Source organism: Panthera tigris, chromosome D3, assembly GCF_018350195.1.
Source record: "Panthera tigris isolate Pti1 chromosome D3, P.tigris_Pti1_mat1.1, whole genome shotgun sequence".
Taxonomy (NCBI): domain Eukaryota; kingdom Metazoa; phylum Chordata; class Mammalia; order Carnivora; family Felidae; genus Panthera; species Panthera tigris.
The window spans coordinates 84,853,152-84,869,121 of record NC_056671.1 but is presented as its reverse complement, the minus strand read 5'-3'; the positions used below and the strand labels follow the sequence as shown (position 1 = coordinate 84,869,121).

Here is a 15,970-nt window from a genome sequence, read left to right as displayed (position 1 = left end):
TTTTGTTTCTCCCCAGGTTTTTTTTTTTTTTTTTTTTTTTTTTTTTTCCTTCTCAGTCTCAGCTAAAACAAGATGTTTACTCACTGGGAAGATCTGAGGTTCTTTCAGCAGAAGCAGGCTGGAGAATCGCTTCCTGAAAGCACTAAAGTGCCTTCAGGCCTCAAAAGCTGTGCCAATCTCAAGTCTTCGATCAGCCTCTGCAAAGATTTCAAAAGACCAGATACCTGAAAAGACATGACTCCACACTGCTCACTTACACGAGGCACTTATTTACAAGGATATGATTCATTAAGAGAAAGAAAATGGAGTACAGGAAAGCAAGGAGGTTTTGAAAGACATCTAGGTGCTAACTCCCCAGGGTACTTGTTGGCAAACCGACACAATCTCTGGACTGAACCACCAAGGCGTGTGTTTGACTGTAGGCTTCTGGGCAGCTCAAAGCAGAAGTTCCGAGGGAGATTTTTAATGTACCTCTGATCACATAGTCAGACCGGGTTGTCTAAACCATTGTGCTAGTTGGAAATCAGAAGCAAACAAACTGGCCCTAAGGGTCAGAATTTGAACAGCACACATTATCAATTTTACTACCCTTATCTTGGCCAAGAGTCAAAGCCAGACATCCAGGCATCTCTAGAAATAAAGATGGAGCTATTATAGACCAGTTGTAAGTATCCTTAATCCTACAGTCTCTTTTCTAAAGAGTCCAAAGATTATCACTACACTGTCCCAACACCCAGCAAATTTAGAAAGCAAAGTAATCTGCAGCCCCTAAAGCGGTTGAGTAGGCAACATTTTGTTCATATTACCAATAATTAGTGATGCCAAAGATCTCAGGAGAAACTCAATGGCTTTCAGGGAAGAAAAGTAGATGGAGAATATTACTGCTTTCAGCCCTCCCAGAACACCCATCAATCTGTGACAGTGGTCCATGACCAATTAGCTTAAACTTAACAGTAAGGAGAAATTAGCCATCAAGAAGTTAATTCTGCTGTTATGTTTACCTGATATCCAGGCACAAATCTCTTCTGTCAAAGAGTGGCATATGGAATTTAGTGGTCTGTTGAGGGTTGAATTGTATGTCCAAAAAAACAAGCTTAAATTCTAATCCCTGATATCTGTGAATGTGACCTTACTAGGAAATAGAGTCTTTGCAAAAGTAATTAAAATTCAAGTTAAGAGGAGGTTATACTAGAGTAGGATGGATCTTTGATCCAACAGGACTGGTGTCCTTACAAGAGGAGACAGATGTGCAGGCAGGACACCCTGTGAGGGCAGAGGCAGAGATTGGAGTGAGGCATCCATCAGCTGGGGAGTGTGCCAAGAACTGCCAGCCATCACCAGAAGCTAGGAAAGAAGCATGAAACTGATTTTCCCTCAAAGCTTCCAGAAGAAACCAACCCTGCAGACATCTTGATATTAGATTTCCAGTCTCTGGAACTGTGAGACAATACATTCCTTTCATTTTAAGCCCTTTGTTTATGGTCGTTTGTTGTAGCAGGTTCTAGCAAACAAGTACATAGCCTGACTCCAGCTTTGAGCTCTCATTGCTGGCCATTTTAAATCTCTCCCCTCCCCCCTTTACCTCCTACCCAATACCTGGAAAAGCAGGTAAGAAGGCCCAGATGCTCCGTTCTTTGACACCAATGGGACCTTCAAACAACCTGTAGGAACCACTGCTTTGCCTTACCCTCATTGGCCAGTCTCCGTCCCCTGCTCTCTCAAGCCATTTTTGGAACTACTACAGAGCCTCCTTGTTATGTGAGTGGTAAACTTTTCCCATCTGTTCTGCATGTATATGGTGTCATCACTCTTAACATGTGAACTAAATTCTGGATAGGGGTTCTTTCTCTTTCTTCAGGATGGCCATAAATAGAACATACCTGCCTTCCTGAAAAGTTGAGACATTTCAACTCTGGAAATCCTGTTCCCAGTCTTGTTTGTCGTGCAATTCTCTTCAGTTCACCATATTCGAAACCTCTTCATTCCTACTTCCCCTTAGAGCCCCATATTTCTGCTATTTCCTGGATTGCATTGCAGGTGGATTCTATTTAGTGACATTAGGGTCTCTTGTGAAGAAGAAATGTAATCCCTGGTTCAATCATGCCTACTCAAGAAAGGTGCATCTCACTGGGTCATCCATGAATGTTTACGAAAGCTGGCTTGACCCCCTGGAGTATAAACTATAATACTGGGGCCAACTCTGCAGCAGAGGCTGTCACTGGCCCCTCTACTCTCCTCTTGCAGTTATCCCAGAAAATGGAAACAACTAGAATCCTAGAGAGTCATAGCCTCCACTGAAAGAACTTGACGTGAGAAGCAAGTGTATGTGAGCAGTGCTAGGGACTATGGTGAATACTTTGTTGGATGCCTAGGTCCTCTTTATGGCAGGTGCAGCCACCCCCCAGATAGCAAAACTCACAGATGACACCTTCTCTTGAGAATTACCCCCAACCAAATAGGAGCCACTGCACCTTCCAGGCTACTCTTGCGAACTCTCTAAGGGCATGTTAGAGCCAATAACTGACTGAAATGGGAATACAAAATTTGACTCCTTTAGCACAAGATAGGGTCAACTTTTGTGCCACTGACGCTCTAGAACTGGCTGTTGAATACACAGTGCGACTAGTAGTTACTGAACGGATGAAATGAGATATGCATTGGATTTCGACTAGTATGAAAAATGAATGTAAGATATCTCATCAATGTTTAATATTGATATGCTGAAATGACAATACTTTGGATGTATTGGTTTAAACAAAATGTTGTAAACCATCTGTTTCTTTTTACCTTTTTAAATGTGGCTACTAGACAGTTTAAAATTAAATATGTGGCATGCAACATATTTACTATATTTCTTCTGGACGGCATTGCTCTAGAGCTTTCCTCTGGGATCAGTCTGAACCAAGTCTCCAGCTAAGACCACATTCGTGCCGATCTGGATTCCCTTCTCCTGTTCCGAGTCCCCCAGTGCACTCTGTGGACAACCCTCCCTCACTAAATCACCAAAACAGAATCCCACCTCAGGCTCTGCTAGGAACCAAACCTAAAACACTTGATGTTTTGTATAAGTTTGGTCTTCGATATTCTATAAACAATCAGATAAAATTTAAATCAAAATAAAAGTATAAGAAGGAAACAGTGCACATATAACTAGCAACATGCCATCAAGAAAAGTTTCTGTAAGACTGAACTCCTAGCCTTAGGACACAAAGCTAAGTGATATGCCTGGTAAAACATACATTAATAATGGTTTTGATCACAATGCTAAAAACATACACAATTTAAATCATACAGGTCTTATGTTAGCTCATAGTTAGTTAATGTTAGCCCAGTTAATTCATTCTAGGTCGAAGAGAGATCTTATTGTTTTACAGATGCTATTACTTGGCTCAATATTTTAGTTTATCATCACTGCTTTTGATGATTAAATAAAAATTCACAGTTCTTTTAAAATGTGGGAAACTATAAGATTAGGATTTAAATTTTAAATAAGCTTAAGCTTAAAATTCTCAAAAATAACATCCACTAGGAAGTTTTGTTTTTGCTAGGACAGCCTTTCACTCATATGTGCAATTTAAGAAGCAAAACAAATGAGCAAAGGGGAAAGACGGGGGGGGGGGGGGGGGGGCGGATACAGAGGGAGAGAGGGAGAGAGGAGAGAGGGACAGAAGGAGAGAGGGGGAGAGGGAGAGAAGGAGAGGGGGGAGAGGGAGAGAGGGAGAGGGAGAGAGGAAGAGGGAGAGAAGGGGAGATGGAGAGGAGGAGAGAGGGAGAGAGGGAGAGAGGGAGAGGGAGAGAGGGAGAGGGAGAGAGGGAAAGGTGAACCAAGAAACAGACTCTTAACTATAGAGAACAAACTGGTGGTAATCTGAGGGGAGGTGGGTGGGGGGATGGGTGAAACAGGTGATGGGGATTCCGGAGTGCACTTGCTGTGATGAGCACCAGGTGTTGTATGGAAATGCTCAGTCACTAAATTGTACAACTGAAGCTAATCCGACACTATATGTTAATTTACCGGAATTAAATAAAAACTTTGAAAAAAAGGGGGGGGGGGGAATTGTTACTCCAAATACTTATTTCAACAACATGTATTTTAAAATGCTGAGAATTACCATCTGATTCAATTCTATTATACAGTGATAAAATAAAAGAATGTGGTATTTTGTATGAAATAACTTAGAAGAAGTATTCCCAGTCACCGAGGAGTTGACCTTATTTATTGAACAGATTATCTTGCTAACAAGCCTTGCCTGCGTAACCTCACACTACCACGTGATGTCACTCTAACACAAGGTTTTAAGCATGGAATTAAAAAATTGCCAAAAGACCATCTCTGCAGAAAAAGTGTTCAGTTAGAAGTATTCTGAGCAGCACAAATCTTCACAGCATTAGGTGTTTCTAACTGGTGAGTTTATACTGAATCTCACATCTCACTTACCTAAGAAAGGACTTCTTGTTGGAGATCCCGGACATAATGGAAACCCACAGATTAATGGGGACCCCTGGTAAGCAGAGTGAGTCCTTTAGGAAAGCCAAGGCTGTGTGTGCTCGAGTTTGCTCACCAGATCTCCCTTTAGGCCAAAGAGGATACGTTAAAAGAACAAACAAACAAAAACCCTATACTTGTAAATGCTACTGTGAAATTTAAAAACATCAAAGACCTAGAGAAATGGACAAAGCTTACAGTGAGTTACAGCAGATTGCCTACAAAGGAACAAGGATCAGAGCACCACCCAAAACAGTGAGAGTGGATGCGAGTAAACAAGGAGTACAGTTTTAGTTTTTAAGGAAAAGAATTGCAGACATAAAATGATAAACCCAAACAAATGTCCTTTTAAATATGTGGTTATAGAAATACATTTCAATAATACCAGTCTTCAGAAATTTTTCTACTTAAAACATTATTAAAGGGGAGCCTGGGTGGCTCAGTTAGTTAAGCCTCCAACTTCGGCTCAGGTCACGCTTTTGCAGTTCATGAGTTCAAGCCCCACGTCAGGCTCTGTGCTGACAGCTCACACAGACGGGAACTTGCTTCGGATTCCGGGTCTCCCTCTCTCTCTGCCCCTCCCCTGCTCACACTCTTCTCTCTCTCTCTCTCTCTCTCTCTGTCTCTCAAAAATAAGCATTAAAAAATTTAAAAACCATTATTATAAAGTAAAGAAAACATTATAAACATTCACAAAGGAAATACTCAGATAAATTGTTTCAAGAGATATGGGAAGAGTGATTACATAACAATATGAAGTATTGTGTGGTCTAAAACACCAAATGCCAAAGAAAAGCAGAAGAAACATCCATAAACACTCGGTTCCCAATTCTAGAAAATTCAGTAGGTTGAGGAGAAAGGAGATAAAGTAATCACTCATACCTTTCACTCTTTGTCCTGCCCACTTGCGGAAAATGAGACGAAAAATGTCTAGAAAATAGTTAACTAAAATGATCGAGCGTTTCTTTCAGGAAAGGTACTTAAATGATTGTGATCTTTGCTCTGAAAAAATATCTTGAAAGGTTGACATTTATAAAAGTCTGAAAGGAATATAAGGAGGGGATCATTTTCAGAATACTGAATTAGGAGGTATTGCTTTAAATCTAAAATAGATTTAAAATTGTGACATTTGAGTCACCACACATAAAACCCTTGGCATTTATGGATTCCTGTTTGTGGTTTAAATATATGTGATGGAGTGAAATTTCTCCCTAAGCAAGGTGAATACAGTAATCTCTCGCTATTGTCATCCTGTGGCATTCAAAGCGTACTGCCTCCTGCCGACAGTAAAATGTAGTTTGGACTTCAAAATAATGCATCCGCTGGTGCCCTGTTGTTTTGGCTGATCTGTACCCCTCTGACGAAGCCGCCTTTGGTGATAAACACACTTACAGACCGACACTTCTTCAGCTGTTTGTCTTTTCAGAGCTTGGTATCCCCTGTAACCTGGGGCCTCTTAATGAGCCCTGAAATCTACTTCCCTGGGGGGCAGCTAGCTATTCTCTGTTGTTCCCGGAGGACAGGCTTACTTTTGCTACTATGGCAACCACTGCAAACTGCTTTCTCTGACTTTTTCAGCTTCTGAGTCCTACGGATTTCTTTGCAAAGATAATTCTAGAAGCTTTCGGGTCTTTCAAAATCTTGTCTCAAAGAACTTGTCTCTTTCCATAATAAATCTTTATTATAAGTAGAGCACGGACTCCATTATTTTTCCATTTGCATGTGTACCTGTAACCTCTGCTAGGAAATGAAGGCAGAACTTGAGTCAAATGAGTCAGTTTCTCAGACCCAGATGTGTGGTGCTGAAACACGTGCTTCCAGCAGATGTCGCCATTCTTGTTTCCAGCAAAAATTCAATCCTGAAAGAGGTCCTTCCAGGCTGATGGAAACAATCTTAGCTTTTATGAAGGAAATATCACAAAGAAGAAGGAGTAGACACCTGCCATCATGTGTAAATTTCATTTTTAATAAATGAACTTACAGAAGTAATTGGCTGGAAGGCCTCTTAGGTATGTTCTGATTTTAGGCAAGGTATTATAGCTTATTCCCTAAATCTCAATTTACTTGTCTATAAAGGGTTTTACTGATTCCTAACAGCTGAGGTTGACATGAGAGTTATATAGTAACGTACGTGATGTGCTTGACATGCAGAATGCCTTAACACCTATAAAATTACTTTGCTTTAAGAGAACAAGGATTCATTGGACAAAGCCAAATTATGAAGAACTTAGCTCCTAGGTGATCAGTAGTTTAAAGAAGATAGAGTCTCAACAAAATAATAGATCCTTAATATTTTGTTAGAAAAAAACATTATAACCCCATTGAAATCTATAAATTAAGTGCGTCTTTCAAAGGTCTTCTCAAAGTTTCCTACCTTATGATTGGAACTTCATCCTTCCTCTCCCTTGGTTAGGATCACAATATCTTCTCTTCCCTGTCTGTTCCCATTCACCGCAGGTAATTCTCAAAGCAACTTAACCAGATCTGTGATTTTAATGTATTAAAGAACCAATATGTGTTGTGTATTCCTCCCTTCTCCTTTATTTAATTTACCATATGTTTCTTAGTAAACAACACTTATGGTTTAATGGGAGTCTGTGCTCTTAGCTTCCAGGACCAAAACAGAGTATGTGAGAGGTAGGTCACTAGGTCTTTCTTTCCAGCCTGTCTCATCCTCTTCCCTTGGCTATCTGGGTAGGACCTGGATGGCTTTGGCCATTTATGAGCTGCTTTAGTTTAGAAAGACTTGTGAATTCACAGAAGATGGTGAACTGAGCCTGTTTAGTCTCTTTACAATGGTTTCCCCAGTGTTTACATCTCGGTAAAGTTCTCCTTAGTAACTGAATGTCTTCATTTTGTCCCTAGGCTAGATCACTCTATGTGAGGTTCTCAATTCAAGGATCAGGAAGCAGCTCCCTCCCCAACCTTGTTCCACTGATATTAAACTGCTATGGGCCCTGGTCTGAAAATTTGTAATTGGCATGGCAGAGATGACTCAAAATTATAGTTTTCTATCAATAGTTCGGGGAGCCATGGTATGCTGAAACATTTAGGAGAAAACTGGAAACCTTCAACCCTGAATAGATGTGACCTGTGGGTAGGTGAGAGTTACATCAGACAGATCACCAGGAGATACGCCTATTAAAAACCCTCAGGAAAATGCCAAACACCCATCCAAAGGAATCTGGCTTCAAGGTTTGATTACTATTTCCTGAGCACTCTTGGGGTCCACCCTAGAAAGACTTAAAATACACAGTGTACTCACACAGAAGCCTTGTAGTCCAATAAACTTTATCTGGCCCACATAAAAGAGATTCAAGATTCCTCTCCTTAAACAGTATATTTTATTGAAATTGACTCTTCCACTCTCTGAACTTTAATGTTTGAATAACTGAATATGTATCAAAATGTAGAAAGTCCCTCAGAATAATAGAACACGAAAGGCAGCGGACTAAGGAGCACCTGGGTAGCTCAGTCAGTCAAGCATCCGACTTTGGCTCAGGTCATGATCTAATAATCTGTGACTTCAAGCCCCAAGCTGGGCTCTGCACTCACAGCCTAGAGCCTGCCTTGGATTGTGTGTCTCCCTCTCTCTCTGCCCCACCCCCCGCTTGTGCGTTCTCTCCCTCTCTCTCTCTCTCTGTCTCCCAAAAGTAAATAAACACTGAAATAAATAAATAAATAGATAAATAAATAAATAAAGTCAGAGGCTTGATACTAAAATTTAAATCTGGAAAACCATAAACCCTTCTTGGATATGAGATATAATCACAGGTTTATTAAAAAAATGTTTCCAGCAAAAAGAGTATGGATTCATATAATTTTCTGAACTTCTACTGATGTGGAAATGGTGTTTAGAGATTTCAGAGTCTTAAGAACAATGGTTTGAAGAGCTTCCCTCCTCCAAATGAATTTGACAACTGATCTATACCTGAATTGACATTATTATGTAGCAGATTACATAACACATATGTATTTCCCCATACAATTGACTCTTCAACAACACAGTGGTTAGGGGTGCCAATCCCCATGCAGTCAAAAATCTGAGTGTAAGAAGCCTTACCCATACATAAACAGTTGGTTAACACATTTTGTGTGTTGTATTCTTATAATAATATAAACTAGAAAACAGAAAATATTAAGAAAATTATAAGGAAAATCTATTTACAGTACCTTACTGTAAATTTACTCAAAAAGAAAGCCAAATCCATGTATAAGTGGGCCTACACAGTTCAAACCCATGCTGTTCAAGGGTCAGCTGTACATATATAATATATATGTAATTATTAATATGATAATTTCTCCCTCTGCCCACTGACAGGGCATAGAGTCAATGGAATTTCAGGTGGGACCAAACTAATATATAAAAAGGAAACCCAGATTACAGTTATAAAATCAATTTTCTGTGAAAAGGAACCAGGGTTTTTGGAAGGATAAGTGATTCCATGTCTGGGGAAGGAAGGTATAAGAAAGTATAGACCTTCCTTATCAGAAGGCAAGATCTCATTCCAGGTTTAGTAAAATCAGATAAAAAAGACACAGGGACAAAATTATAAAGGTTTGATGGTGACAATTTGAGCATCAAAAATGGAATAATGATTGTGGTTAATTAAAAAACATTAAATCTATTAAAGTCCTGAGTCCACTATACACAAAGATAAATATTAATTTAAATACAACAAAGAGGGTCAAGAGATTAGAATATACTCAGTATATTCCTACTGGATTTTATTTGTCAGTCTTTTTGGTATTGTTGACATATTTACATGTTGATGAATGACACATATTCTAGTAAGTATTAAATACATCATTTAGAAGACCTTTTCTGTCTCAAGAATGGCCTCATATGTATAACATCAAGTCAGATCACAATATATGACATCCATAATCAATCTGCTGTCATTAAAATCAGTAAGATTTGCATGCTTTTAAGAATAGGAACGAGCATAAGATTGCATTAATGTTTTAAAGTCTTTAAAATTCAGGGGAAAAGATATTTACAGATAAAAATGTTCTAATCAGCTGCATATCCTAGGTGGAGTTGCAGACTTCCATAAGAAGACAGAATTACCACTTGAGTGACTCTTGTGCTGAAAATTATTTTAAAAATTGGCATAATAATTAAAAAGAAGATTCAAAGTGTTTCTTCAGGGTCATAGACAAGAATCTAAGTTATTCCCTTAGGCTAACTCTCTAGAAGCAGATAACCTAATTAACTGGAATATTAACTGACTTCCATAATTAGGTTAGCACCTTTTAACCCTAGGGAGACTAGGATGTAAATATAGATACTTTTTTATGGAAAAGAAAACAGAGCATTAATATTTTTTATATTTCTATATTTGTAATGAGTAAGAGAATCTGACCTATTATAATAGTACCTTGGAATCTAATATGAAAGTTGTAAATCAAGAAATTTATTTAGATGAAACCTTACATTTATATTTAGTATTAAAACATCCTAAAAATAGGTAGATGTTATTCATAAATATAAATCTTACTCATATCAACAGTGTGAGAATTCCCAATGTTCCACAACCACATACAAAATGAAAGTCACACGGATACCATATGTTTCACTCTTAGGTGGATCCTGAGACACTTAACAGAAACCCATGGGGGAGGGGAAGGAAAAAAAAAAAGGAGGTTAGAGTGGGAGAGAGCCAAAGCATAAGAGACTCTTAAAAACTGAGAACAAACTGAGGGTTGATGGGGGGTGGGATGGAGGGGAGGGTGGGTGATGGGTAGTGAGGAGGGCACCTTTTGGAATGAGCACTCGGTGTTGTATGGAAACCAATTTGACAATAAACTTCATATATTGAAAAAATAAAAAAAATTAAAAAAATGAAAGTCAAACAGTACATCAAGAAGTTCTTATTTTGAATTTAGCACATTTTAAATGAAGTAGAGCATCGTTGTATATTTGTTGATGTTTGTGTTTCCTCTTCCGTAAAATGCCTATTCATTATGTTTTGCTTATTGTTTTTTTTTTTTTTGCTTGTTACATTTTATTCATTGTTATGTTCTCTGCTTTATAGTTTTTTCTATTTTTTTAAAATCAATCCTCTCAGAGTTGTGTATCTTGCACATAACAGTTCAAGCTCTGCTGTCTTTTTGCTTCACTTTCTCCATAGTATCTTTCAATAAATATATCAATCCTTTCCTTTTGACTAGCAATTTTTGTGTTAAGAAATTATTTTCTAACTAAAGTTTCAAAGATATTCCCATATATTTACTTCTATAGGTTTTAATATTTGGCTTATTCATCTGTTTTCTTTTTCACTGGAATTGATTTTTGTTAGTGGTATAAGATTTGAATCCAAATCAATTGCTTCGTTTTATGGATATTAAATTGTGTCAGTGCCGTAAGTTGTCTTCTCCAGTGTGATCTTTTTCATGTGTCAAGTTCTCAATTCCACAGGAATCTGCTTCTGAGCTACCTATTTGACTCCATTAGTCAATATGTCTATCCCTGAGCCAATACTTTATCGTCCCCAAGTCTTGATGTCTAGCAGAATAGGTTTCTCATCTTCCTCTTTTTCTGAATGAATGTTTGGATATATGTGGACATTTGTCCTTCTATATGGATTTTTACCAGCATGTCAAACTTCTTAAGATTTTCAATGATATGTCACTGAGTCTATAAGTAATCTAGGAGACAAGAGATATCTCTATGTGATACTGAGTTTTCTCTCCATGAAAAGTGTTTTCTGTTTCCATTTATTGGGGTCTTTTTTAGTTGAATTAAGTAATGTTTACAATTCATATGGCTGTCACATATCCTTAGTTTATTAGAAGGCAACATTTTTTGTTAATATTAATGACATGTTTTTAAAATGTATGCTTTCTCTTTATCGCTGTTTTAAAGAAACACAATTACGTTTTGTATAGTGATCTGATACCTACCCACTTCGGTAAACCTTTACTAGTACTAATAATTAACATGTGTTTTTTAAAAAATTTATTATTGTATGTTTTATTTGTAAGTAGAGACACTTTGGGGTATCTGCCCATCCCTGCTGAGACCCCAACAGGAATCAAGAGCTCTTGACAAATATTTTGCATCATAGTCCTACCCTGCTTCCAGCCACAGCTGACAGAACAGGGATGAATATGCAACCCCAAGTCGGGCAACTTTTTTCTCTTAGAAAATGAGAAGTAGGAGTGAGAGTTCTGTTTCTATCTGGGCTGTTTGCTGAAACTTAAGAGGCACAGGTTTGGGAGGTACAGAGCATCCAACTTCCATTTATCATGTAGATAGAGAAGAGGAGATATCTAGTCTGCAGGGAATGATGAATGCAGCAGAATGGAGCAGAGAAGAGGCCAGGAGAGTCCCTCCTGACTCTGGTAGCTCCAGGCCCTGCAGATGCCAGGCTGCCTTTAGATTCCACGTGATAGCCCATTAGCCATGAAACCCACTACCCTGTTTGTTCAAGCTCGCTTGAGTTAGTTTTTGTAACTTGCAGTTTGGAACACTGACCAATGCTGTGTTTTATTGAGATATGAAGCCATGTTGAAACTACAAAAAGTTCACATTTTTCTTTTTCTTTTTTAATTTTCTTCCCTTATTTTATTTTTTATTTAGCGATTCATCACTTACATATAATACCCAGTACTCATCATAAAAACTGTCCTCCTTGATACTCATTACCCATTTAGCCCATCTCCCACCCATATCCCTCCATCAACCCTCAGTTCTCTATCATAAAGAGTCTCTTATGGGCTTGTTTCTTACCCCCTCTATCTCTCTTTTTTCCCCTTCCCATATGTTCATCATCTGTTTTGTTTCTTAAATTCTGCATATGTGTGAAGTCATATGGTATTTCTTTTTATCTGACTGACTTATTTTGCTTAGCGTAACACACTCTAGCTCCATCCACCTCATTGCTAAATGGCAAGATGTCATTCTTTTTGATGACTGAGTAATATTCCAGTGTGTGTGTGTGTGTGTGTGTGTGTGTGTGTGTGTGTGTGTATGTATCCCCTATATATCTTCCATCCATTCATCAGTTAATAGACATTTGGCTCTCTCCATAGTTTGGCTATTGTTGATAATGCTGCTATAAACATCAGGGTGCACGAATCCCTTCAAATCTGTATTTCTGTCTTGTATCCTTTGGATAAATAGCTAGCAGTGCAATTGCTGGATCGTAGGGTAGTTCTCTTTTAAGTTTACTTATTTATTTTGAGAGAGAAAGAGAGAGGGTGCAGTGCAGTATCAGTGCAGAGTCTGACACAGGGCTTGATCTTATAAATTGAAAAATCATGATCTGAGCCCAAATCAAGAGTTAGAACTTAACAGCTTAACTGACTGAGCCACGAGGTGTCCTTAGGGTGGTTCTATTTTTAATTTTGAGGATCCTCCCTACTGTTCTCCAGAGTGGCTACACCAGTTTGCATGCCCACCAACAGTGCAAGGGAGTTCCCCTTTCTCCTCATTCTCACCAATATCTGTTGTTTCCTCTGTTGTTAATTTTAGTCACTCTGACAGGTATGAGGTGGTATCTGATTGTGGTTTTCATTTGTAGTTCCCTGATGATGAATGATGTTGAGCATCTTTTCATGTGGCTGTTAGCCATCTGGATGTCTTCTTTGGAAAATGTCTATTCATGTCTTATGCCCATTTCTTAACTGGATTATTTGGTTTTTGGGGTGTTGAGTTTGAGAAGTTCTTTATAAATTTTGGATACTAACCTTTTATCAGATGTTATTTGCAAATATCATTTCCCATTCCATAGGCTGCCTTTCAGTTTTGTTGATTGTTTACTTCACTGTGCAGAAGCTTTTTACCTTGACAAAGTCCCAATAGTTTGTTTTTGCTTTTGTTTTCCTTGCCTGTGGTGACATGTCTAGCAAGAAGTTGCTCCAGACAAGGTCAAAGAGGTTGCCGCCTGTGTTCTCCTCTAGGATTTTGATAGTTTCCTGTCTCATATTTAATTCTTTTGTAAAGTCTTTCATTTGCTTTGAATTTATTTTTGTGTATGGTGTAATAAACTGGTCCAGTTTCATTCTTCCGCAAGCTGCTTTCCAGTTTTCCCAACACCATGTGTTAAAGAGATGGTCTTTTTTCCATTGGACATTTTTTCCTGACTTGTTGAAGATTAGTTAACCATATAGTTGTGGGTCCATTTATGGGTTCTCTATTCTGTTCCATTGATCTATGTGCCTGTGTTTGTGCCAGCATCATACTGTCTTGATGACTGCAGCTTTGTAATACAGCTTGAAGTCTGGAATTGTGATGCCGCCATCTTTGCTTTTCTTTTTTAAGATTGCTTTGGCTATTTGGGGTCTTTTGTGATTCCATACAAATTTTTGGACTGTGTGTTACATTTGTGAAAAATGCTGGTGGTATTTTGATAGAGGTTGTATTACATGTGTAGATTGCTTTGGGTAGTATAGACATTTTAACAATGTTTGTTTTTCTAATCCATGAGCATGGAATGTTTTTCCATTTCTCTCTGTCCTCTTCAATTTGTTTCATAAGAGACCTATAGTTTTCAGAGTACAGATCATTTACTTCTTTGGTTAGGTTTATTCCCAGGTTTCTTATTGTTTCTGGTGCAATTATGAATGGGAATCGATTTCTTGATTTATTTTTCTGCTGTTTCATTGTTGGTGTATAGAAATGCAACAGATTTCTATACATTGATTTTATATCCTGCAACTTTGCTGAATTCATATATACTTCTAGCAATTTTTTGGTGGAGTATTTCAGGTTTTCTACATAAAGTATCATTTTATCTGCAAATAGTGAAAGTTTGACTTCTATCTTGACAATTTGGATGCCTTTCATTTCTTTTTGTTTTCTGATTGCTGAGACTACAACTCCCAGTACTATGTTAAATATTAATGGTGAGTGTGGATATCTCTGTCTTGTTTCTGACTGTAGAGAAAAAGCTCTCAGTTTTTTCCCATTGAAGATAATATTAGCTGTGGGTCTTTTGTATGGCCTTTATGATGTTGAGGTATATTCCATCTATACCTACTTGTTGAGGTTTTTTATCAAGAATGAATGCTATATTTTTGTCAAATGCTTTTTCTGCATCTATTCAGAGAATCATATAGTTCTTATCTTTTTTTATTAATGTGGTGTATCACGTTGATTGATTTGAAAATATTGAACCAAACCTGCAGCCCAGGAATAAATCCACTTGTTCATGGTAATTCTTTTAATGTGCTGTTGGCTTCGATCTGCTAGTATCTCAAAAATATTTTCATCCATGTTCATCAAAAATACTGGCCTATAATTCTCCTTTTTAGTGGGGTGTTTGTCTAGTTTTGGAATCAAGGTAACACTGGCCTCATAAATGAGTTTGGAAATTATTTCCATTTTTTGGAACAGCTTCAAAAGAATAGGTATGAACTCTCCTTTAAATGTTTGGTAGAATTCCCCTTGGAAGCCATCTAACCCTGGAACTTTTTTTTTGTTGTTGGGAGATTTTTGATTACTGACTCAATTTCTTTGCTGATTATAAAACTGTTCAAATTTTGTGTTTCTTCCTGTTTTAGTTTAGGTAGTTTGTATGTTTCTAGGAATTTATCCATTTCTTCCAGATTGCCTAGTTTGTTGGCATATAAATTTTCATATTTAAAATTCGTTCTTTTTGAAAAATGTTTATTTTTGAGAGAGAGAAAGAATGCATACATGCATGGGTGAGGGGCAGAGAGAAAGGGAGAGAGAAAGTTCTAAGCAGGCTCCGCATTCTCATGCAGAATCCAACACAGGCTTTGAACTCACAAACCAGGAGATCATGATCTGAGCTGAAATCAAGAATCAGATGCTTAACTGGCTGAGCCACCCAGGCACCCCTGTAATATTCTGTTATAATTGATTGTATTTCTGTGGTTTTAGCTGTGATTTCTCCTGTTTCATTTGTGATTTTATTTATTTGAGTCCTTTCCCTTTTCTTTGAGATAAGTCTGGCTAGGTGTTTGTTAATTTTATTAATTCTTTCAAAAATCAGCTCTTAGTTTCATTGATCGGTTCTACTGTTTTGTTGTTGTTGTTGTTGTTTCTATATTTATTTCTGCTCTAATCTTTATTAGTTTCCTTCTTCTGATGGCTTTAGGCTTTATTTGCTGTTCCTTTTCTAGCTCCTTTAGGTATAGGTTAGGTTGTGTACTTGAGGCTTTTCTTGCTTCTTCAAGTAGGCCTGTATTGCAATATTTTTCCCTCTTAGTAGCACATTGGCTGCATCCCAAAGGTTTTGGACTGTTGTGTTTTCATTTTCATTTGCTTCCGTGTATTTTTTTATTTCTTGTTTAAATTCCTGGTTAACCCATTCATTCTTTATTAGGATGTTCTTTAACCTCCATGCATTTGGGGTTTTTCCAGTTTTTTTCTTGTGGCTGACTTCAAGTTTCACAACGTTGTGGTCAGAAAATATGCATGATAAGATCTAAATCTTTTTGTACTTGTTGAGGGCTGATTTGTGATCCAGTATGTCACCTATTATTGAGAATGTTCCATGGGCACTCAAGAAG

General features: G+C 37.8%; 1 protein-coding gene across 1 annotated transcript in view; it reads right to left on the bottom strand.

Moving 5' to 3' along the window:
- The window catches only part of CCDC102B (coiled-coil domain containing 102B), a 191,617-nt gene that overhangs the window by 161,104 nt on the left and 14,543 nt on the right, over positions 1–15,970 (bottom strand). Inside the window, 1 exon segment of the mRNA XM_042962700.1 lies at positions 85–197. The gene's annotated coding sequence lies outside the window, so the exon portion shown is untranslated.